This window comes from Saccopteryx bilineata, chromosome X (assembly GCF_036850765.1).
Source record: "Saccopteryx bilineata isolate mSacBil1 chromosome X, mSacBil1_pri_phased_curated, whole genome shotgun sequence".
Taxonomy (NCBI): domain Eukaryota; kingdom Metazoa; phylum Chordata; class Mammalia; order Chiroptera; family Emballonuridae; genus Saccopteryx; species Saccopteryx bilineata.
In genome coordinates, this window is record NC_089502.1 from 70,174,815 (window position 1) to 70,200,553 (window position 25,739).

At 38.0% G+C, this 25,739-nt stretch overlaps 1 non-coding gene across 1 annotated transcript; it reads left to right on the plus strand.

Annotated features, from left to right (window-relative positions):
• The first annotated feature begins 3,895 nt into the window (after window positions 1-3,895).
• Window positions 3,896-3,971, plus strand: TRNAV-AAC (transfer RNA valine (anticodon AAC)). The gene has a single exon. It is a non-coding gene; the product is annotated as a tRNA-Val (tRNA).
• The last annotated feature ends 21,768 nt before the right edge of the window (window positions 3,972-25,739 follow it).

A 25,739-nucleotide genomic window follows, 5' to 3' on the forward strand; every position in this document is an offset into this window, starting at 1 on the left:
ACATCCGACTTCTCAACAGAAACACTTGAGGCCAGAACAGAATGGCAAAAATATTCAAAGTAATGCAGAACAAGAACCTACAACCAAGACTACTTTATCCAGCATAGCTATCATTTAAAATTAAAAGAGAAATAAAAAGCTTCCTAGACAAAAACAAACAAACAAACAAACAAAAAAACCTCAAGGAATTCATTACAACCAAACCAATGCTGAAGGAAATGTTAAGAGGCCAGTTGTAAACAGATCAAAGTGGGAAAAGAATATAGCAAAAGAGGAATACAGCTTTAAAAAATAAAATGGCAATAAACAATTACATATCAATAATAACCTTAAACGTGAATGGATTAAATGATCCAATCAAAAGACATAGGGTAGCTGCATGGATAAGAAAATAGGACCCATACATATGCTGTCTACAAGAGACACACCTTAAAACAAAAGATGCACATAGACTGAGAGAAAAAGCATGGAAAAAATATTTCATGCAAATGAAAAAGAAAAAGAAGCTGGGGTAGCAATACTTATATCAGAAAAAATGGACTTTAAAACAAAGGCTATAGGAGGGAAGATTATAGCATTACAAGCATACTTTATGAAGCTAGAAAAAGCTCAAATAAACAACTTAACCCCGCATCTAAGAGAACTAGAAAAAGAATAGCAAGTAAAACTCAGATGTAGTAGAAGGAAGGAAATAATAAAGATCAGAGTGGAAATAAATGACATAGAGGCTAAAGAAACAATACAGAGGATTAGTGAAATCAGAAGCTGGTTCTTTGAAAAGGTAAACAAGGTCGATAAACCTTTAACCAGACTCACCAAGAAAAAAAGAGAGAGAGGACTCAAATAAATAAAATTAGAAATGAAAGTGGAGAAATAACAACTGACACAACAGAAATACAAAATATTGTAAGAAAATACTATGAAGAACTGTATGCCAAGAAACTAGACAACCTAGATGAAATGGACAAATTCCTTGAAACATACAATCTTCCAAAAATCAATCTGGAAGAATCAGAAAACCTAAACAGACCGATTACAACAAATGAGATCAAAACAATTATCAAAAAAACTTGCAACAAAGAAAAGTCCTGGGCCTGATGGCTTCACAAGTGAATCCTAACAAATTTTCAAAGAAAAACTAACTCCTATCCTAATCAAACTATTTCAAAAATTTCAAGAGGAAGGAAGACTTTCAAGCTCCTTTTATGAGGTGAGCATAAATCTGATTCCAAAACCAGGAAATGACAACACAAAGAAAGAAAATTATAGGCCAATATCCCTGATGAATTTAGATGCTAAAATCCTCAACAAAACATTAGCAAACCGGATCCAGCAATATATGAAAAAAATCATACACCATGATCAAGTGGGGTTTATTCTGGGGAGGCAAGGCTGGTACAATATTCACAAATCAATCAATGTGATTCATCACATAAACAAAAGGAATAAGAAAAACCACATTATAATTTCAATAGAAGCAAAGAAAGCGTTTGATAAAATCCAGCACCCATTCATGTTCAAAACTCTCAGCAAAGTGGGAGTACAGGGAACATATCTCAACCTGATAAAGGCACAGGTTGCCTTTGACAAACCCACAGCCAACATTATACTCAATGGGCAAAAGTTAAAAGCAATTCCCTTAAGATCAGGAACAAGGCAGGGGTGCCCCCTTTCACCAGTCTTATTCAACATAGTCCTCGAAGTCCTAGCCGCAGCAATCAGACAACAAGAAGAAATAAAAGGCATCCAAATTGGAAAAGAAGAAGTAAAACTATCATTATTTGCAGATGATATGATATTGTATATAGAAAACCCTAAAGTCTCAGTCAAAAAACTACTGGACCGGATAAATGAATTCATCAAGGTGGCAGGATATAAAATTAATACTAAAAAATCAGAGGCATTTTTATACACCAACAATGAACTGTCTAAAAGAGAAATTAAGGAAACAATCCCCTTTAGTATTGCAACCAAAAAAATAAAGTAACTAGGAGCAAATTTAACCAAGGAGACTAAAGACTTGTACTCGGAAAATTATAAAATATTGATAAAACAAATCAAGAAAGATATAAACAAGTGGAAGCATATACCATGCTCATGATTAGGAAGAATAAACATAATTAAAATATCTATATTACCCAAAGCAATTTATAAATTTAATGCAATACTAATTAAAATACCAATGACATACTTCAAAGATATGGAACACATATTCCAAAAATTTATATGGAACCAAAAGAGAACACGAATAGCCTCAGCACTCTTGAAAAGGAAGAATAAAGCAGTTAGTATCACACTTCCCGATATCAATTTATACTACAAGGCCATTGTACTCAGAATAGCCTGGTACTGGCATAAGAACAGTCATATAGATCAATGGAACAGAACAGAGAACCTAGAAATAAACCCACAGCTTTATGGACAACTGATATTTGACAAAGGAGGTAAGATCATACAATGGAGTGAAGACAGCTTCTTTAATAAATGGTGTTGGGAAAATTGGATATCTACCTGCAAAAAAGATGAAACTAGACCACCAACTTACACCATTCACAAAAATAAACTCAAAATGGATAAAAGACTTAAATGTAAGCTGTAAAACCACAAGTATCTTAGAAGAAAGCATAGGCTGTAAGCTCTCTGACATCTCTTGCAGGAATATATTTGCCAATTTATCTCCACGGGCAAGTGACATAAAAGAAAGGATAAACAAATGGGACTATATCAAACTAAAAAGCTTTTGCACAGCTAAAGACAGTAAAACAGAATAAAAAGTGCAACTACACAATGGGAGAACATATTTGACAATATGTTTGATAAGGGGTTAATAACCAAAATTTATAAAGAACTTGTAAAACTCAACACCAGAAAGAGAAATAATCCAATCAAAAAATGGCAAAAGAAATTAATAGACAGTTCTCCGAAGAAGACATACAGATGGCCAATAGGCATTTGGAAAAATGTTCAACATCACTAATCATTAGAGAAATGCAAATTAAAAGCACAATGAGAGCCTGACCAGGCGTGGCTCAGTGGATAGTGCATCGGACTGTGATGCAGAGGACCCAGGTTCGAGACTCCGAGGTCGCCAGCTTGAACGTGGGCTCTTCTGGTTTGAAGAAAAGCTCACTAGCTTGAACCCAAGGTCACTGGCTTGAGCAAGGGGTTACTCAGTCTGCTGAAGGCCCATAGTCAAGTCACATATAAGAAAGCAATCAATGAACAACTAAGGTGTTGCAACATGCAATGAAAAACTAATGATTGATGCTTCTCATCTCTGTCTGCTCCTGTTTGTCTGTCCCTGTCTACTTCTCTGTCTGACTCTCTCTCTGTCTCTGAAGAAAACCCCACAACACAATGAGATATCACCTCACACCTGTCAGAATGGCACTCAACAACAAAACAACACAGAATGAGTGCTGGTGAGGATGTGGAGAAAAGGGAACCCTCCTGCACTGCTATTGGGAATGCAGACTGGTGCAGCCTCTGTGGAAAACAGTATGGAGATTCCTCAAAAAATTAAAAATCGAACTGCCTTTTGACCCAGCTATCCCACTTTTAGGAATATACCCTAAGAACACCATAGCACAGTTTGAAATGGAGAAATGCACCCTCATGTTTATGGCAGCATGTTCACAGTAGCGAGGATCTGGAAACAGCCAAGTGTCTGTCAGTGGAAGAGTGGATTACAAATCTTTGGTACATATATACTATGAAATACTACTCAGCCATAAGAAATGATGACATTGGATCATTTACAAGAACATGGATGGACCTTGATAACATTATACGGAGTGAAATAAGTAAATCAGAAAAAAGTAATAACTATATGATTCCATATATAGATGGGACATAAAAATGAGACTCAGAGTAATGGACAAGAATGTGATGGTAGGCCCTGGCCGGTTGGCTCAGCGGTAGAGCGTCGGCCTAACGTGCGGAGGACCCGGGTTCGATTCCCGGCCAGGGCACATAGGAGAAGCGCCCATTTGCTTCTCCACCCCTCCGCCGCGCTTTCCTCTCTGTCTCTCTCTTCCCCTCCTGCAGCCAAGGCTCCATTGGAGCAAAGATGGCCCGGGTGCGGCTCTGTGGCCTCTGCCTCAGGCGCTAGAGTGGCTCTGGTTGCAATATGGCGACACCCAGGATGGGCAGAGCATCGCCCCCTGGGGGGCAGAGCACCGCCCCTGGTGGGCGTGCTGGGTGGATCCCGGTCGGGCGCATGCGGGAGTCTGTCTGACTGTCTCTCCCTGTTTCCAGCTTCAGAAAAATGAAGAAAAAAAAACAAAAACAAACAAACAAACAAAAAAGAATGTGATGGTAATTGGGGGGTGAGGAAGGAGAGAGAGGGGGTGGGGGAGGGAAGGGGCACAAGGAAAACCAGATAGAAGGTGACTGAAGATAATTTGACTTTGGGTGAGTGGTATGCAACATAATCAAATGTCAAAATAATCTGGACATGTTTTCTCTGAACATATGTACCCTGATTTATCAATGCTGCCCCATTAAAATTAATTAGTACAATAAAAAATAAAACCTAATAATGGCTCTTCCATTGCTTTCAGGATGGCCAAATATTGGTATTAAAGGTCTTCCACACTCTGATCCCAATCTTCTTTTCTAGCTCATCTCTCATTCTTCTTGTTGAATCCCAGGAATTTCATAGAAACTAAATCTAGTCATAGCCCCCAAAGTACATGAGAAGTGGCTGAAAGTTATTTGTCTGCTCAGAGGGCTTTGGCACGAGTCCCCTCCCTCCCTTTGAGAATTTGGGATTTTTTGTGAGATATCTGAACTCTTTTTCATATTTAGCATTTCCATTGCATTCTTACACAAGCAGAGTTATTCAAAATTGATTTTTTGTTGCAATAGATCAGGGATCAGCAAACTTACTCTGTAAAATGATATATAGTAAATATTTTAGGCACTGAGAGCCATAAGGTTTTTGATTCATCTACTCTAATCTGTTGTGGTAGCAGGAAAACAGCAATAGACAATATATAAATGAATAAACATGGCTGTATTCCAACAAAATTTTATAAATAAACTAAAATTTGAATTTTATATAATATTTATATTTCACAAGATATTTTTCTTTTGATGTTTTCAACTATTTAACAATGTACAAACCTCTCTTAGCTCTGTCAAAAAATAGTCAGTGAAGTAGGAATGGCCTGCAAGCCCTTGTTTGCCAACCTGTGCTCTAGAAGATAGAACTTGGACTACTGGGTGGAAAATATGGGGGGGGTTAACTCAAAATAAAAATAAAACCCTCCAGAATTATAGGAAAATGGAATAGATTTCCCAGGAAGTTAGAACTACTCATTTTTCACCAAATGTAATCTTTAAAAAAAATATGCATTTAAAAATTACATTAAAACAGGTGACATTGACCAAAAAGTTATTTCAAGTAAACATTTCTATAGCATTTGAGCTGTTAATTATGTTTTGTACCCATCACCCAAAGTCAAATCATTATCAGTCACCACAAAGAGATGATTATTTGAAAAGATCAATAAAATTGACAACTCCCTGGCTTGACTCACTAAGGAAAAAAGAGGAAGAATTCATATAAACAAAATCTAAAATGAAAGAGGAGAAATTACCAGACATCATGGATATACAAAAGATAATACTAGAATACTATGAAAGATTACATGCCACCAAATTCAACAATTTAGAAGAAATGAGTAAATCCTAGAACTACACAATCTTCCTAGACTGAAGCATGAAGAAGTGCAAAACCTAAGTAGACCTATAAACATGGAGGAAATAAGTACAACTATCAAAAACCTCCTCAAAAATAAAAGTTTAGGTCAAAATGGCTATACTAGTGAATTCTACAAAACATTCAAAGAAGATTTGGTACCTAACCTTCTCAAAGTCTTCCAAAAAATAGAAGAAGAAGCAATACTCCCCATCACATTTTATGAGGCCAACATAACCCTCATTCCTGGCAAGTAGAACACAAAAAAGAAAACTACAGACCAATATCTTTAACGAATTAAGATTCAAAAATCCTAAACAAAATACTAGGGAATAAAATACAACAATATTTTAAAAAATAATAAATCACAATCAGTGGGATTCGCTACAGGAGCACAAGGATAGTTCAATATATGTAAATTGATCAACATAATACACTACATTGACAAAACAAAGGACAAAAATCATATGGTCCTATCAATAAATGCAGAAAATCCATTTAATAAGATACAACATCCATGTATGTTTAAAACACTCAAAATGGTATAGAAGGAAAATACTTCAACCTAATAAAGGCAGTATATGCCAAATCATCAGTCGATATCATACTAAATGGTGAAACATGAAGGTTTTTCCTCTAAAATCAGGATGCCCTCTCTCTCCATTCTTATTCAACATAGTATTGGAAGCCCTAATTAGAGCAAACAGGCAAGAGAGAAATATATATATATATATATTTGGCAGAGACAGAGAGAGAGACAGATAGGGACAGACAGACAGGAAGGGAGAGAGATGAAAAGCATCAGTTCTTTGTTGCAGCTCCTTAGTTGTTCAGTGATTTCTTTCTTATATGTGCCTTGACTGGGGTGCTACAGCAGAGCGAGTGACCCCTTGCTCAAGCCAGCCACCTTGGGCTTCAAGCTAGCGACCTTGGGCTCAAGCCAGCGACCTTGGGCTCAAGCCAGCGACCATGGGGTCATGTCTATGATCTCATGCTCAAGCCAGGGACCCTGCATTCAAGCTGGTGAACCTGTGCTCAAGCCAGATGAGCCTGCGCTCAAGCTGGCGACTTCTGAGATCTCTGGGTTTCGAACCTGGGTCCTCTGCATCCCAATGCAACACTCTATCCACTGCACCACCGCCTGGTCAGGCAATTTACTGTATATTATTTGATTAAATTGCTTCTCCATTTTCTTCAGTTACTTCATCCCTAGAATAGGGGCAATTAGATTAAATGAGATGTAAAGTACTTTCTAGCTCTAATGTTCAGGATACTGTAATTGTAGGGCTTCTTTCTAGTCCTTGACACCTGAGTTTGTGCTTTAAAAAAGAGACATATTTCCAGAACTTAAAGTCAAGTAGTAAGCAATTCACATTGCTGGCATGCATATAAGAAAGAACATTTGCATTAGCCATAATGCAAGACATTAGGCCTTTACTTTTCACATTGTGAGGGAAGTTCATTTCTTTGGGGTCAAATTGTTGTTTCTCTAACATTCCTTAGAGTCACTGAGTTCTTGTGTTTTGCTTCACTTTCACTCCTCAAATAATAAAAACTCAAAGCCTCCAGGCCTTCATCTGGTATGTGTGTCTGTTTGGGGTTGATTGCTATATTGTCTTTTTTTCCTTTTCTGCCCCTATGCTCTCATATGTACTTTTCATAAATCTTTCCCTATTAATTTTTTATTATTTACCCTTTAGACAGAAAGTATCTACTCAGCTGTTGGCATGGTCCATAAATGGCATTATCTGAATTCTTGGCAAAATCTCAACTGGAGAATGTTGGGTTGCAGTTGGTTCTAGGTAGCTGGAGGAAATGTAAAATTAATTAGCAACATAATTCTGGGCTTTACCTGAGTTATAAAAGTGCACAAGTGTTTGTACTAGAAAGCACTCTTTGGCCAAAATCCTACTCTGCTGTTTTAAGAAGACTTGGATTTTAAATGCAACATTTGAGAAAAGTGGTCACTTTATTGGCAACCCCAACTTTACTAGTCCTGGGCAAGAAGTACAAGAGCAAATTCTGGACTCAAGGCTACTGTCTTGGAGTTTAACGAGAGTTCAGCCTGCACTTTTCTTAACAGAGCCTAGGTTTCCAAAGATGAAGTTCTGTTGTCTTGCCTTCACTCCATGTCCAGTGCCTCTCTTCATAGATTCTTGTCATCTATGTTTGTGATATCTGAAGAGTGGATCACTGAAAATAAATAGCACCCTAGGCATCCCGAATTATAGTGGATTCTTTTTTTTTTAGAAATAAAATTTATTTAAATAATAGCCAAAATGATATAATCTAAAATTCAATTTGGATTCAATTTCTCCAGTTGTTCATTGTTGAGGGTGATACATTGTTTTGTCTATGGGAAGGCCTGAGCTGAGGCTATTTCCCTGCAATCCACAGCCTGTCCTTCCCCCTGCCCACCTTCTAGCCCCAGCTTTCTTCATTGCCTTAGACTTGGGCTTTTACATCCTGGGGTAGTGGGAGTGTGGTACAGTACACATCTGGATTCTTCCAGCTGTACTCTCACTGGGGAAAATTGACTTTGAAGTAAAGCTGGGGGCCTGCCAGGAAACTGGAAAGAGGTTATTAAAATGGTATTTTTCAAACCATGAATGATGTTTTACTAACAGAGGGTAACAGGTTACTTGGAATCTGAACTGCTTTGGGTTTTGGATTAAATTGCAAAGTTGGCTGAGATTTCAGACCCCCACGGTCTTGAGGGCTGAGTCCACAATTGAAGGCATATTAAATGCTGACTGCATCTATACGATACTAATCAACTAGTTAGAGGGAAAATTTACTGAAATCTGTTTACTTAGTGTGATGAACAAAAAAACATTAGTTTGAGCTTAGCCTTAATTTTTATTTAATTTTACTTTTGATTTATTTCTCTAGTTTTATGTTAATAAATTCAGATTAAAATATTTTGAGTATGAAAATAACCTGTATTTTTACTGTATCGTATTGCTTAGAATTCCACTATGTTCTCCCTCATATTTCTACCCACAACAGCTTTCAGTTGTGATGATGCTATATCCTAAGAACAAAAACTAGTTCTTTGGAATTTTTTATATTACTACCCTATTCTATTTTCCCTAGCACACTATGACAGTATCTTAAATTTCATGATTAGCACTTTAATCTTTTGTTCATTTAGGTTCATAAAGGAGTTTTAGTTTCTAAGAGTCCTCATTCCAATATTCATCTGTGATTTATCCAGGCCTTTGGCATCATCTATTCTAATCTGGCACATAGCTGATGAAACCTGAAGCATGAAAGGGCTTTCTGTCTTTATATCCTTTTATTGGGGTCTTAGAGGTGTTTTATTCTCTAATTTTGTCCCCAGTAACTCTCCTGGCCTGTATTCCCTGATTCCACTTCACTGAACCACTTGCTCTTCCCTTTAAATGCTTGGGATGCATTAGCTGTGGCCCTAGCCTAAAACTTGGATATGGTAGTTTTGAGCTATATTTTCCAGGTTACCTCTCTAACATCTAACAAGCTTTCCTTGGTAAAATTCTTAGGGAAAAGTTGCTAGTACCTTATTATCAGCTCATAAACTGGTATTTCTGATGTGGAAACTTGTATTTTTAAGCTGCTGTTACTTTAAATATAGCCACTTGGACTTTTGCTGTGAACTTAGTCTTGCATTGGCTACTCCTTCTTCCCATTCCTAGGCCTGTAGCCCCCTCCCAAAATGACTTGGAAAACTATGGACAAAACCTGTTGAGGTTTGTGGAGGTTGGTGACTACATGAACCATAACTTTCAATTGTCTAATACCTCTTGGGTGTTTTCCAAAATCAGGACCCCAGACGTGACTTAAACTGTTTTACTTGAAGAGATCCTTAAAAATATTTTAGTGCAACCTCCTCATTTTGTAATGGGGACACCATGGTTGGAATACTGATTTGGCCAAGGTCACAGAGCTAATCAGTGGAAGAACTGGTGTGAGAGCCTTGCTCTGTAAAGTAAGTTGTCTAATGTCACATTCAGTAAGCACTGGTACTGAGATTCAGTCCCTAGGCATTTCAATTCCCAGTCAACTCTCTACTTTTTCCTGCAAGTCTACTTAATAAGAGAAAATATAACTAAAAGAAAATTAGTAAGCATGTGGGTGGAGTGCAGAGCGCATTCCTAGCAGCTATGGCTGATGCATTGCTGTGAGAATACTCCAGCTCCCAGAACCCTCCTGGGCATACCCAGGAAAGAAGCTCGCCTGCTTTAAGGAAGTGACTTAGCATCAACCATGTAGCTCCCTATCTTTTAAGCCATTGGCTTTGAGGAACATGCTGTAACACCCTATAGGCTGAACCTGTATATATAAGCTAGCTTACTTCCTAAATAAAGTGGATCTGCATCACTGAACCTGGTCCCCGGAGTCAGGTCTTTGCGTCTCCATCATCCTCACCCCCAACAGGACTTGTCCACAACAGCATACAAAAAATACCAACTCAGGTGTAAGAACTTCTTAGGTCATGATATCCCAGTTACATCATCTTAGGGTTTGCCTTGACCCCCTACAACCACCTCTCTCCATGGGATATCTGAAGTGGGGGTTCACTCTTTGGTGTCCAGGACAGACCATGGATGGAAGCTGAGGGATTTTTTCTGCCTCTACAGAAGGCCAGTATTGGCATGAGGCCAACTTTGCTGAGTTTTTCCCAAGCAGATTTCACAGTAGGGGTAGGAGCAAGCACAATTGGCCCAGACTGTTTTTATTTGGTCTGTAGTACAGGAGATCAGACTTTCTGAAGAGAATTGAAGACACTTCTTTTTTTAGATTCCTGGGGTTGTGTAGGGGGAGATTGGGCCCACTTGGCAGAGAGTTGATTGCAACATAAAAAGAAAGCTTCAATCTTGTTGCCCAAGGCTGAATGGAAAGTTTTCCTTCCAGTCCGGGCTGACTCCTAAACTCTATACCTTCTTAAGACTTTGATCAGCAGACACCTGCCATCAAGAAGACCAGTAAACAATAAAAGCTGTGCAGGGCTTCTCAGAAAGCTCCTGAGGGTGGGTCAGTGATATAGAGTACAAAGTGGAGGAACACAATGACTTGGCACTTCTTCTAGGTCCTGAAGGACTAAAGATGCAATTTTTTATTTTTCTGAGATTTAAAAAATTTTCACCAAGTCTTCTGGAAGTAGAGCTTTTCTGATTTCAACTCATTTACACATACTGAACTTATCAAAATATCACTTTGCCACTGTGTCAAAAGAATTGACCCATATCCTCCATTTTTCATTTGAGGGGAGGATGCCAACCATCTCATTAGTTATCATCTTATTCAAAATGTTTTAAAAATAAGAGACTAAGAATAGAAAACTGCTATATTACCAATGACCACTTTAGAGGAATTTGTGGTTTAAAAAGATGTTGGAAGAAAGTTACGATTAATGAAAAGGAAAAATAAATGACTCACAAATAGAGGAACTTCAGACTTACTGTGGAGGAAAGAGCTTTTTAGATACCCCCACGTCAACCTGTCTTCGTGTAAGATTATGTCTGGAAATAAGCTTTCTGTTAACCAGCATAAAGAATCATTTTAAAATACTAATGTTTATTTACACTTCATATACTTTCAAAAAATATTTTGGCTTGCTAAGACTAAGGATTTTGATCTTATGGGAGGTCATTGAAAAGAGGCTTTTTCTGCATCTGGTCCTGATGAGGTATTTACCCAGAGCAAAGCACATTGGCCTAGTTGCCTCGGTGATAGACGGCTTGGCAGCAAGAGCTTTCTACACAACTCTGAGGTGGGGTTGAACTGTCTGTAATGTCTCCATTCAAGTTTGGCTAATTGAAATCAAGAAGAAAAATTAATGTAGAAAGAAAGCAAGAAAAAAAATACATCTCCTGTTGGGTTTGCATGCCTGTCAATGTGCTGTGTAAAAAAAAAAGTTTCAAGAGTTTTAGTTCTGTTACTTTTACTGTCATTGTTATACTGAACTGGCACATTAGCCTCCAATACGAAGTTACCACTTGTGGCAACAGACCAGTTTCTTAAAGTACCCCAGTGAAGCTGAGCTATGTCCCTATTCGCACTTTATCAGCTTAGTACCTGAGGCACAAGCAGAATGTCCCTGGAAGGCTACCTCACTAGCATCTAGGTAAGAATGTTATATCTTTAGCCAGGAAAGGTAACACCAGGCTCAGGGCCAGAATAAACTAAAACAGAAGCCTTTATCCTTAAGTCTATGAGCTCCATAAATTGTATGCAAAAATATTCATGGGTTTAGTCATATATTAATTTTCCTGGAATCCTCAGCTTTGCTCAGATTCTCTAAGGACCTAAAATCTATCTAAAAGTAAGAACCACTGCTATATAGATTCAAGTATACAGGGTTGGTCCTGGTTAGTTTCTCCTGGTATTTAGGTATTGAGTGATGGGCACTAGTGGAATCTTACATGTTTTCCATCCATATAGATCTACTAGTTAGACATGCTCTGGTTCAGAATAGTTGGGTGCAGAGATCATTCAGCATATTATTCTTTTTAAAAAATAAATCATAGAAAAAGATGGCAGTGGAGTAGGCAGACGCAGACACCCAGCTCTCAACACCAAACTGGAAGACAAATCAATTTAGGAAAAATCAGCATGAAAAACCAACTCTGAACTACAAGAACAGCTCTCAAAAACCAAGGAGCAAAGAAGAAGCCACAACAAGCCTGGTAGGGAGCGCCTGAATCTCCCCTGCTTACAGGAACGGAGGAGGGGGGTGAGGCTGAGAGCCCAGAGGGGATCTCGCACAAGGGAAAAGAGCAGAAACTACTGCTCACAGCCACTTGCCTGGTGACCAGAGAGCGAGGTGTGTTGAAAAGACCAGCTTATCTCCCAAGCAGAAAAGAAAGAGAGAGGGACAGACTGTGAGGGGCTAAGAAATGAAGGAGACAACCTAAAAAAGCTGACTGATCCATGCTGGAGGCAGCCATAGCTGGGGGAGGGACTGAACCTTTCACAAAACAGAGCTGAATTGCTTCTGGATCAGAGATCTCCAGACATCTATCCAGGTCCAATCAGCGCAACAAGACACAGCTGAAAACAAGAAGTGGGGAGGAGGGGCAGTAACTCAGGTCTCCATGGAGATCTGAGATACACCTCCCCCTAATGAAGCTGAGAAAACACCCTGCCCCCAGAGAGATTAATTGGCTAAAGAGGCCTTCAGAGTCTCAGGTTACACCCACCACATTCCTGGATACAGTTTCAAGGAAGGCCCCTGCTGAGATCAGTAAAAAGACTATCACCTGTTAAGAAAATAAACAAATCAAGACTTCAAAGCTGCCCAAATCTGAAAGTGGATTACAGATAACAGCTGATACCAACTCAAGAAGACCTAGAAATAACTGAAAACTGGAGGCAGACAACACCAAGCCTAGACTCAACCAACTCTACAAACAAAAAACCCAAAAACAGACAATGAGAAGACAAAGAAGTGCAATCCAAATGAAACCACAAGAGACACCTTCAGGAGATGAAATGAGTGATATGGAAATAATCAAACTTCCAGATGCGGAGTTCAAAATAATGATTGTAAGGATGCTTAGGGATCTTAGAACAACAATGGATGGTCATTATGAACGCCTAAATAAAGAAATAACAAGTATAAAAAGGAATCAGTAGGAGATGACAAATACAATATCAGAAATAAAGACCACAATGGAAGGAATTAAAAACAGGATAGATAGAGCTGAGGATCAAATCAGTGAGTTGGAGGACAACTTGAATGAAGGCATGAAAGCAGAGAAGAAAAGAGAAAAGAGACTCAAAAAGTCAGAGGAAACTCTTAGAGAGCTCTGTGACAACATGAAGAGAAATAACATCCGCATCGTAGGGGTTCCTGAAGAAGAAGAAAAAGAACAAGGGATAGAGACTTTGTTCAATCATATCATAGCTGAAAACTTCCCTAAATTAATGCAAAAGAAACTCTCACAAGTCCAAGAAGCACAGAGGACTCCATTAAAGAGAAACCCAAAGAAACCTACACCAAGACACATCATAATTAAAATACCAAAGCTAAGCGATAAAGAGAAAATATTAAAAGCTGCAAGAGAAAAAAAAGTTATCACCTACAAAGGAGCCCCCATAAGGATGGCATCCGACTTCTCAACAGAAACACTTGAGGCCAGAAGGGAATGGCAAGAAATATTAAAAGTAATGCAGAATAAGAACCTACAACCAAGACTACTTTTTCCAGCAAGTCTATTGTTTAAAATCGAAGGAGAAATAAAAAGCTTCCCAGACAAAAAACAACTCAAGGAACTCATTACAACCAAACCAATGCTGCAGGAAATGTTAAGGGGCCTGTTGTAAACAGATCAAAGTGGAAAAAGAATATAGCAAAAAAGGAATACACCTTTAAAGAAGAAAATGGCAATAAACAACTACATATCAATAATAACCTTAAACATAAATGGATTAAATGATCCAATCAAAAGACATAGGGTAGTTGCGTGGATAAGAAAACAGGACCCATACATATGTTGTCTACAAGAGACACACCTTAGAACAAAAGATACACATAGATTGAAGGTAAAAGGATGGAAAAAAACATTTCATGCAAATGGAAATGAAAAAAAAGCTGGGGTAGCAATACTTATATCAGACAAATTGGACTTTAAAACAAAGGATATAGTAAGAGATAAAGAAGGCCACTACATAATGATAAAGGGAGTAATCCAACAGGAAGATATAACTATTATATATATCTATGCACCTAATATAGGAGCACCCAAATATATAAAGCAGACTTTGATGGATTTAAAGGGTGAGATCAACAGCAATACTATAATAATAGGGGATTTCAATACCCCACTAACATCACTAGATAGATCCTCAAGAAAGAAAATTAACAAAGAAACAGCAGACTTATTGAAAACACTAGATCAACTCGATTTAATAGATATCTTCAGAACCTTTCACTCTAAAGCAGCAGAATATACATTCTTTTCAAGTGCTCATGGTACATTCTCTAGGATAGACCACATGTTAGGGCACAAAAGTGTTCTCAACAAATTTAAGAAGACTGAAATTATATCAAGCACTTTCTCTGATCACAATGGCATGAAACTAGAAATGAACCACAACAGAAAAGCTCAAAAATTCTCAAACACATGGAAACTAAATAGCAGGTTGTTAAATAATAAATGGATTAAGAATGAGATCAAAGAAGAAATAAAAAAATTCCTAGAAATGAACAACAATGAGCATAAAACAACTCAAAATTTATGGGACACAGCAAAAGCAGTACTGAGAGGGAAGTTCATAGCACTACAGGCACTTTCAGAAGCTAGAAAAAGCTCAAAAAAACAACTTAACCCTGCATCTAAAAGAATTAGAAAAAGAACAGCAAGTAAAGCCCAAATGTAGTAGAAGGAAGGAAATAATAAAGATCAGAGCAGAAATAAATGACATAGAGGCTAAAGAAACAATACAGAGGATCAAAGAAACTAGGAGCTGGTTCTTTGAAAAGGTATACAAGATTGATGAACCTTTAACTAGACTCACCAAGAAAAAGAGAGAGAGGACTCAAATAAATAAAATTAGAAATGAGAGAGGAGAAATAACAACTGACACAACAGAAATACAAAATATTGTAAGAAAATACTATGAAGAACTGTATGCCAAAAAACTAGACAGCCTAGATGAAATGAACAAATTCCTTGAAACATACAATCTTCCAAAAATCAATCTGAAAGAATCAGAAAACCTAAACAGACCAATTACAACAAAGGAGATCGAAACAGTTATCAAAAAACTCCCAACAAAGAAAAGTCCGGGGCCCGATGGCTTCACAACAGAATTCTACCAAATATTCAAAGAAGAACTAACTCCTATCCTTCTCAAACTATTTCAAAAAATTCAAGAGGAAGGAGAACGGCCAAGCTCCTTTTATGAAGCGAGCATAATTCTGATTCAAAAACCAGGCAAAGACAACACAAAGAAAGAAAATTATAGGCCAATATCTCTGATGAATATAGATACTAAAATCCTCAACAAAATATTAGCAAACCGGATCCAATACTATATGGTAAAAATCATACACCATGATCAAGTGGGATTTATTCTGGGGAGGCAAGGCTGGTACAATATTCGAAAATCAATCAATGTGATTCATCACATAAACAAAAGGAAGGAAAAAAACCATATGATAATTTGAATAGATGGAAAAAAGCATTTGATAAAATTTAGCACCCATTCATGATCAAAACTCTCAACAAAATGGGAATACAGGGAACATACCTCAACATGATAAAAGCCATCTATGAGAAACTTACAGCCAACATCATACTCAATGGGCAAAAATTAAAAGCAATACCCTTAAGATCAGGAACAAGGCAGGGGTGCCCCCTTTCACCAGTCTTATTCAACATAGTCCTGGAAGTCCTAGCCACAGCCATCAGACAAGAAGAAGAAATAAAAGGCATTCAAGTTGGAAAAGAAGAAGTAAAACTATCATTATTTGCAGATGATATAATACTGTATATAGAAAACCCTAAAGTCTCAGTCAAAAAGCTACTGGACCTGATAAACAAATTCAGTAAAGTGGCAGGATATAAAATCAATACTCAGAAATCAGAGGCATTCTTATACACCAACAATGAACAGTTAGAAAGAGAAATTAAGGAAACAATCCCCTTCACAATTACAACCAAAAAAATAAAGTACCTAGGAGTACATTTAACCAAGGAGAATAAAGACTTGTACTCGGAAAATTACAAAGCATTGATAAAAGAAATCAAGGAAGATACAAACAAGTGGAAGCATATACCGTGCTCATGGTTAGGAAGAATAAACATCATTAAAATGTCTATTTTACCCAAAGCAATCTATAAATTCAATGCAATATCAATTAAAATACCAATGACATACAACAAAGATATAGACCACATATTCCAAAAATTTATATGGAACCAAAAGAGAACACGAATAGCCTCAGCAATCTTAAAAAAGAAGAATAAAGTGGGAGGTATCACACTTCCTGATATCAAGTTATACTACAATGCCATTGTACTCAAATAACCTGGTACTGGCATAAGAACAGGCATATAGATCAATGGAACAGAACAGAGAACCCAGAAATAAACCCACAGCTCTATGGACAACTGATATTTGACAAAGGAGGTAAGGAAATACAATGGAGTAAAGACAGCCTCTTTAACAAATGGTGTTGGGAAAATTGGACAGCTACCTGCAAAAAAATGAAACTAGATCACCAGCTTACACCACTCACAAAAATAAACTCAAAATGGATAAAAGACTTAAAAGTAGGCCGTCAAACCATAAGCATCTTAGAAGAAAACATAGGCAGTAACCTCTCCGACATCTCTCGGAGCAATATGTTTACTGATTTATCTCCACAGGGAAGTGAAATAAAAGACAGGATAAACAAATGGGACTATATCAAACTAAAAAGCTTTTGCACAGCTAAAGACAACAAGAAAAGAATAAAAAGACAAACTACACAATGGGAGAAGATATTTGACAATACATCTGATAAGGGTTTAATAACCAAAATTTATAAAGAACTTGTAAATCTCAACACCAGGAAGACAAAGAATCCAATCCAAAAATGGGCAAAAGAGATGAATAGACACTTCTCCAAAGAGGACATACAGATGGCCAATAGACATATGAAAAAATGCTCAACATCACTAATCATTAGAGAAATGCAAATTAAAACCACAATGAGATATCACCTCACACCAGGCAGAATGGCGCTCATCAACAAAACAACACAGAATAAGTGCTGGTGAGGATGTGGAGAAAAGGGAACCCTCTGCACTGCTGGTGGGAATGCAGACTGGTGCAGCCACTGTGGAAAACAGTATGGAGATTCCTCAAAAAACTGAAAATCGAACTGCCTTTTGACCCAGCTATCCCACTTTTAGGGATATACCCCAAGGACACCATAGAACGGCTCCAAAAGGGGAAATGCACCCGATGTTTGTGGCAGCATTGTTCACAATAGCGAAGATCTGGAAACAGCCCAAGTGTCCGTCAGAGGATAAGTGGATTAAAAAGCTTTGATACATATATACTATGGAATACTACTCAGCCATAAGAAATGATGACATCGGATCACTTACAATAACATGGATGGACCTTGATAACATTATACGGAGTGAAATAAGTAAATAAAAAGAAAACTAAGAACTATATGAATCCATACATGGAAGGGACATAAAAATGAGACTCAGAGACATGAACAAGAATGTGATGGCAACAGGGTTGGGGGGTGGGGGGAGGGGGGATGGGGCAAAGAAGGAGAGAGGGGTTGGGGGAGGGGAGGGGCACAAGAAAACCAGATAGAAGGTGACAGAAGACAATTTAACTTTGGGGAAGGGGTACACAGCACAATCAAATGTCAAAATAATCTAGAGATGTTTTCTGTCAACATTTGTACCCTGATTTATCAATGTCACTGCATTAAATTTAATAAATAAATTAAAAAAATAAATCATAAACATTAATCTTTATTTTTTCTTAGATATTCCATTGTATATAATGTAGAATAAAATGAACAGAAATACAAATCCATACATACAAATAAAAAATTGTTTTCTATTTTATGTCCCTATTTAATTTTATCCTCCCTTCATTTACTTTGTTTCTCACTTCTATGAAGTAATAAAACATCCCCACTTCTCCATTTTACAGTCATATGCATCTCTCTGTAAGCTAGTAGTGTCTTATTTGATGACACAGTTTTCTTTATTTGGTAATGTTCTTATTTATCACTAACTAATCAGTGTCTTTTATTTTAGTTCTCCATCTTTTCCAAATCGGCTGCCAACTCCTACTTGTCAAAAATACAAAGCAGGATATTTTGAACTGGTCATTTTGATAAAACTGTTTCAACTAGTAATTGTTTTAAACGTATCAATATATGTGTAGAGCACACATTTCTACTTAACTTTTATCCTACTTAGCAGAATTTTTCACTTTCTTTTTTATTAATTTTTTATTTTAAAAATTTGATGAATCTATTACTAACTTCATATCTAGAAAAAAATTAAAAATAAATATCTGTTAGAGCCAGCCAGGTTAACTTCTAAAGATATATAAATTATGACTTTTTTTTTGTATTTTTCTGAAGCTGGAGACGGGGAGAGACAGTCAGACAGACTCCCGCATGCACCCGACCTGGATCCACCCGGCACCCCACCAGTGGCGAAGCTCTGCCCACCAGGGGGGATGCTCTGCTCCTTCCGGGCATCGCTCTGCCGCGTGACCAGAGCCACTCTAGCGCCTGGGACAGAGGCCAAGGAGCCATCCCCAGTGCCCGGGTCATCTTTGCTCCAATGGAGCCTTGGCTGCGGGAGGGGAAGAGAGAGACAGAGAGGAAGGAGGGGGGGTGGAGAAGCAAATGGGCGCTTCTCCTATGTGCCCTGGCCGGGAATTGAACCCGGGTTCCCCGTGCACCAGGCCGACGCTGTATTGCTGAGCCAATCGGCCAGGAAATTATGATTTTTAAAACCTTCAGTTAAAGAAATGTTATGATATTAAAAAAATATATATATATTACTTAGATGCCTAAGATTACTCTTAGAATCAACTAAAGGTTTTCTTTGTAGCCTGGCTCCAAAAATAAGAGGAGAGCGTAATGTAGCTTAAATACCTTCTCTCTGCAACATCTTTGACTTTCAGGGAAAATCAGGATATTTGAAGTATTTATCAAGATATAAGCAAATTCTTAGAGATAATTTATTCAGTATAACTGGTAGCCCTTTATAAAATGACCAAAGATGGTCAATACCCCATTTTTGATACATGGAAAACATAAAACATAAATATGCCAAATTCCCACTCCATCCTTTTAAGAAAAATCTTTTATTAATTTTAATTTATTGTGTTAACATGGATTCAAGTGTTCCACTCAATATAACATCCTCACTCCCCACCCCCCGTGTACCCCATTACCCACTCCATCCTTTTAACCTCAGTCTTCCAAGGGGTAGTTGCTGGCAATAGGGTGCATGTTGGAAAGGGGTAAGGTCTTCTGTTTTACACATTACTTAATAATTTCTGAAACAGCTGAAGTTATAATGTTTGTTGTTTTAGGCCACATCAAAATGTCTAGGTTAAAGGAGCCAAGTTGAAAAGTTCCTGGTGTTAAAATGGCTGCACAGAAATCTGAATTGATACTCAGCTGAATTGCTGCCTTTTTCAGTGGGCTTTTCCAGATGCCCCCCTCCCCCCCCAGGTAAAAATTCACTTCTCTCCTTTTATTCCCATAGTCCTTATACGAGTTCTCCTTTTTCTTCTTTCTTCTTCCTTCTTCCTCCTTTCCTCCTCCTCCTCCTCCTCCTCCTCCTTTTTTTATCCTTTCTTCTCCTTCCTCTTCTTCTTTTCTTCAGATACAGAGACAGATTGCTGCATATGCCCTGACTGGGATCCCCCTGGCCACCCTCTCTGGGGCCAATGCTTGTGTATGAAGCTATTTTTAGCATCTGAGGCCAATGCTTGGACCAACCGAGCTTTCCTCAGCACCCAGGGCTGCCACTCAAACCAATTGAGCCATTGGCTATGAGAGAGCAAGAGAGAGAGAAAGGGGAGAGCGTGAGGAAGAGAAGCAGATGGTTGCTTCCCATGTGTGCCCTGACCAGGGGTTGAACCTGGGACTTTTAGCTGGATACAAAGTGATTTTCATTAACTCATTTAGCCATCAAATATGTTAAATATATATTATGTCTGAATATTTTGGTGCTAGATTCTATATTCCTAATTCCTGAGTTTTCTGAAGAATAAGTTATTTTTATCTTTTCAGTGTTTGAAAAGAACACTTTCGAAACACGAAGATTTCCTTGCAGCTACTAAAGAACATGTTTTTGGAAACTATATATGCCTTGAGATAAAGACTTTTGAGTCAAATGTATAATTTCAATATTAACTGGAACTGATAATATTACCAGAGTGGGGATGGGACTAAAAGAATCAAAAAGGAGTTTTCCAGAGAATGAGAAAGATTCCAGTGTCTGTCCCACATGAACGTGTGCTGTGTATATGGTGGGATGAAGGAGAAGTTAGAGTGTAAGAGAATCTGATTAAGTCAAGATCAGTTTCAAACTTTATAAAGTCTTTTGGAATTAGTGAAAAGAAAGGTGAAAGTCTCACTCTGTATTATATTATTTGAACAGAAAACTTTCTGACTGATCTTGTCTTTATTCCTAGGGTATATTCACCTTTGACCTGGATGAATATATCTTCATGCTTGTTCATCTTGGGTTTAATGTATTGATGTGGTTGTATGTATTTCTTTTTTTATTTTAATTTTATTTTTCTTATTTTTATTAATTTTAATGCAGTGACATTGATAAATCAGGGTACATATGTTCCGAGAAAACATCTCCAGATTATTTTGACATTTGATTATGCTGCATACCCCTCACCCAAAGTCAAATTGTCTTCTGTCACCTTCTATCTGGTTTTCTTTGTGCCCCTCCATTCACCCTACCCCCCTCTCCTTCCTTGCCCCCTCCCCACCCCCTGTTACCATCACATTCTTGTCCATGTCTCTGAGTCTCATTTTTATGTCCCATCTTTGTATGGGTTCATATAGTTCTTAGTTTTTTCACTCTGTATAATGTTATCAAGGTCCATCCATGTTATTGTAAATGATCCGATGTCATCATTTCTTATGGCTGAGTAGTATTCCATAGTATATATGTACCAAAGCTTTTTAATCCACTTGTCCTCTGACGGACACTTGGGCTGTTTCCAGATCTTCGCTATTGTGAACAATGCTGCTATAAACATGGAGGTGCATTTCTCCTTCTGGAACCGTTCTATGGTGTTCTTGGGATATATTCTTAAAAGTGGGATGGCTGGGTCAAAAGGCAGTTAATTTTTCAATTTTTTGAGGAAGAAGATAAATAAATAAAAAAGATTTTATTTATTCATTTTATAGAGGAGAGGGAGAGAGAGAGAGAGAGAGAGAGAGAGAGAGAGGTAGGAGGAGGAGCAGAAAGCATTAACTCCCATATGTGCCTTGACCATGCAAGCCCAGGGTTTTAAACCAGCAACCTCTGGGTTTCAGGTTGATGCTTTATCCACTGCACCACCACAAGTCAGGCCTGTATGTATTTCGTATAAACATGTATTTGACTCAGCTTTAGAATATAAACTACCAGTGAACTGGCCTAAGATAAATGCATTTTGATGCTACTGATGATGCTAGTAGTCATTTATGGAGTAATACATTAAGGATACAATTGACAAAAACTCCCCTCCATCACGCTCTTTCACAACCCCCTCACCTGGGTAACCACTTCAATTTTATCTATGTCCATGAGTTTCATTTTTATATTCTGCCTATGTATGAAATCATATAGTTCTTAGCTTTTTCTGATTTACTTATTTCACATAGTATAATGTTCTCAAGGTCCATCCTTGTTATTATAAATAGAAGTATGTCATCATTTCTTATAGCTGAGTAGAATTTCTTTGTATACATATACCACATCCTCTTCTTCTTTTTTATATGAGAGGAGGGGAGGTAGTGAGTCAGACACCCTGCATGTGCCCTGACCGGAATCTACTTGCAACCCCGTCTAGGGCCAATGCTCAAATCAACTGAGGTATTTCTAGCACTTGAGGCTGATGTACTCAGACCAGCTGAGCTATCTTCAGTGCCCAGGGTGATGCTCAAACCAATCGAGCAACTGGCTGTGGGAGGGGAAGTGGGAGACAAAGGGGAGAGGGAGCAGGAAAGAAACAGATGGCCACTTCTGTGTGCCCTGTCTGGGAATCAAACCTGAGATGTCCATACACTAGGCCGATGCTCTATCCACTGAGCCACCGGCCATGACTGTACCACATCTTTATCCAGTCTTCTATTGAGGGACACTGGTTGTTTCCATGTCTTAGCCATTGTGAATAATGCTGTGATGAACATGAGGGTGTATGTGTCTTTGCGTACCAATGTTTTCGAGTTCTGGGGTAGATAACCCAATAGAGGGATTGCTGGGTCATATGGTAGTTCCATTCTTAGTTTTTTGAGGAACTACCATACCATACCATCTTCCATAATGGCTGTACAAGTTTATATTCCCACTAGCAGTGAATGTGGATTCCTTTTTATCCACAGCCTCTCCAACACTTGTTATTACTTGTCTTGTTGATAATAGCCAATCTAACAGGTGTGAGGTGGTAACTCATTGTAGTTTTCATTGGCATTTCTCCAATAGCTAGTGAAAATGATCATCTTTATATATATCTGTTGGCCATTTGTATGTCTTTTTGGGAGGAGTGTCTGTCTGTTCAGGTCCTCCCCCTCTTTTTTTTCTTCTTTTCCAAGTGAGAGGAGGGGAGATAGAGAGACTGGGATCTACCTGGCAACCCACATCTGGAGCCAATGTTCTGCCTATCTAGGGCCACTGCTTGCAACCAAGCTATTTTTAGCACCTGAGGCAGAGGCTCCATGGAGCCATCCACAGCACCTGAGGCTGATGTGCTCAAACCAATCAAGCCATGGCTGTGGGAGAAGGAGAGAGAGAGAGAGAGAGAGAGAGAGAGAGAGAGAGAGAGAAGGGAAAGGGGAGGGGTGGAGAAGCAGATGGTTGCTTCTTCTCCTGTATGCCCTGACTGGAAATCAAACCCTGGACATCCACATGCTGCATCAATGCCATACCACTGAGCCAACCAGCCAAGGCCCTCCACATTTTTATATTGGATTGTTGACTTGTTTGTTGCTGAGCTTTAAGTTCTTAATATATTTTGAATATTATCACCTTATCAGAGCTGTTGTTTGTAAATATCACCTCCCATTTGGTTTGCTGCCTGTTTTTTTTTAATTATATTTTTAAAATTTATTTACAGAGACAGAGAGAGAGTCAGAGAGAGTCAGAGAGAGAGAGATAGATAGGGACAGTCAGGAACGAAGAGAGAGATGAGAAGCATCAATCATCAATTTTTCGTTGTGACACCTTAGTTGTTCATTGATTGCTTTCTCATATGTGCCTTGACCGTGGTCCTTCAGCAGATGGAGTAACCCCTTGCTTGAGCCATCGACCTTGGGTCCAAGCTGGTGAGCTTTGCTCAAACCAGATGAGCTGGCATTCAAGCTGGCGACCTCGGGGTCTCGAACCACGGTCCTCCGCATCCCAGTCCAATGCTGTATCCACTGCGTCACCGCCTGGTCAGGCTGCCTGTTTGTTTTGTTGTCAGTTTCTTTTGATATGCAGAAGCTTTTTAGTTTAATATAGTCCTATTCATTTATTGTTGCCTTTACTTCTTTTGTCTTTGGGGTCAAATTCATAGAATGTTCTCTACGACAAGGTCAGTAAGTTTAGTACCTATGTTTTCTTCTATGTAATTTATTGTTTCAGATATTATATTTAGGTCTTTGATCCAGTTAATTTTTGTGCATGGAGACAAACTATAGTCAAGTTCCATTCTTTTGCATTTGGCTTTCCAACTTTCCCAGGACCATTTGTTGAAGAGGCTTTCTTTTCTCTATTGTATATATTTGACTCCTTTGTCAAAGAAGATTTGACCATATACATTTGGTTTTATTTCTGGGCTCTCAATTCTGTTCCATTGGTCTGTATGTTTTTCTGACAATACCATGCTGTTTTCATTATTATGGCCCTGTAGTATAATTTTAAGTCAGGTAGTGTGATACCTCCAGCTTCATTCTTTTTTTCTCAGGATTGCTTACTGTATTGGTTTATTGTTTCTAATAATTTTTCTGTGGAGTCTTTGGGGCTTTTTATATATAGGATCATGTCATCTGAAAAAAGTGATACCTTTACTTCTTCTTTCCCGATAAGGATGCCTTTAATTTCTTTCTCTTGCTTTGGCTAAAACTTCCAGAATTATAATGAATAATAGTGGAGAGAATGGGCTGCCTTGTGGTCTCCTTGATTTTAGAGAAGAGCCTTCACATTTCACGATTTAGTATAATATTGGCTAATGGTTTCTCATATATGTTAAGTGTTTTAAATATAAATGGATGTTGCCTCTTATCGAATGACTTTTCTGCATCTATTGATAGGACCATATGATTTTTGTCCTTTGTTTTGTTGATGTAGTGTATTATGTTGATCAATTAACATACGTTAAATCATACTTGTGTTCCTGGAGTGAATCCCACTGATCGTGATGTATTGTTTTTTAAAAGTATTATATTTGATTTGCTAGTATTTTGTTTAGAATTTTTGAATCTGTATTCATTAGAGATATTGGTCTATAGTTTTTTGTGTGTGTGTTGTCCTTGCCAGGTTTTGGTATGAGGGTTACGTTGGCCTCATAAAATGTGTTAGAGAGTATTGCTCCTTACTCTATGTTTTTGGAAGATTTTGAGAAGGATAGGAACCAACTCTTCTTTGAATGTTTAGAGCAGGGGTTCTCTTCTAAACCGCTGGTTTAGAAGAATTCATTAGTGTAGCCATCTGGTCCTGGACTTTTATTTGGGGGGAGGTGTTTAATAGTTGTTTTTATTTCCTCTCAGCTATGGGTCTATTTAGGTTTTCCACTACTTTCTGGCTCATGCTAGGAAGAATATATGGTTCTAGGAACTTATCTATTTCTTCTAGATTGTTGAATTTGGTGGCATATAATCTTTCATACTATTCTAGATAATTTCTCCTCTTTCATTTCAGATTTTGCTTATATGTGTCATTTCTCTTTTTTCCTTAGTCTTACCAGGGGTTTGTCAATTCTATTGACCATTTCCAGGAACCATCTCTTCAATGTATTAGTTTTTTCTACAGTTTTTTTTTGTTCTCTATTTCATTTAGTTTTGCTCTAATTTTTACTATTTCCTTTCTTCTGCTGACTTTGGGTTGCCTTTCTTCTTTTTGTAGTTCCTTAAAGTGTGATGTTAAGTTGTTTATTTAGGATCTCTCGTTTCTTTTTTTAAAAAAATTTAGTTTTTCATTTTTAGAGAGAAGAGAGAGGGGGGGGGGGAGGAAAGAGAGAAAGAAAGAGAAAGGCGCAGGAAGCATTAACTCTGATATGTGCCTAACCAGGCAAGCCCAGGGTTTGAAATGACAACCTCAGAGTTTCAGGTCGACACTTTATCTACTGCACCACCAAA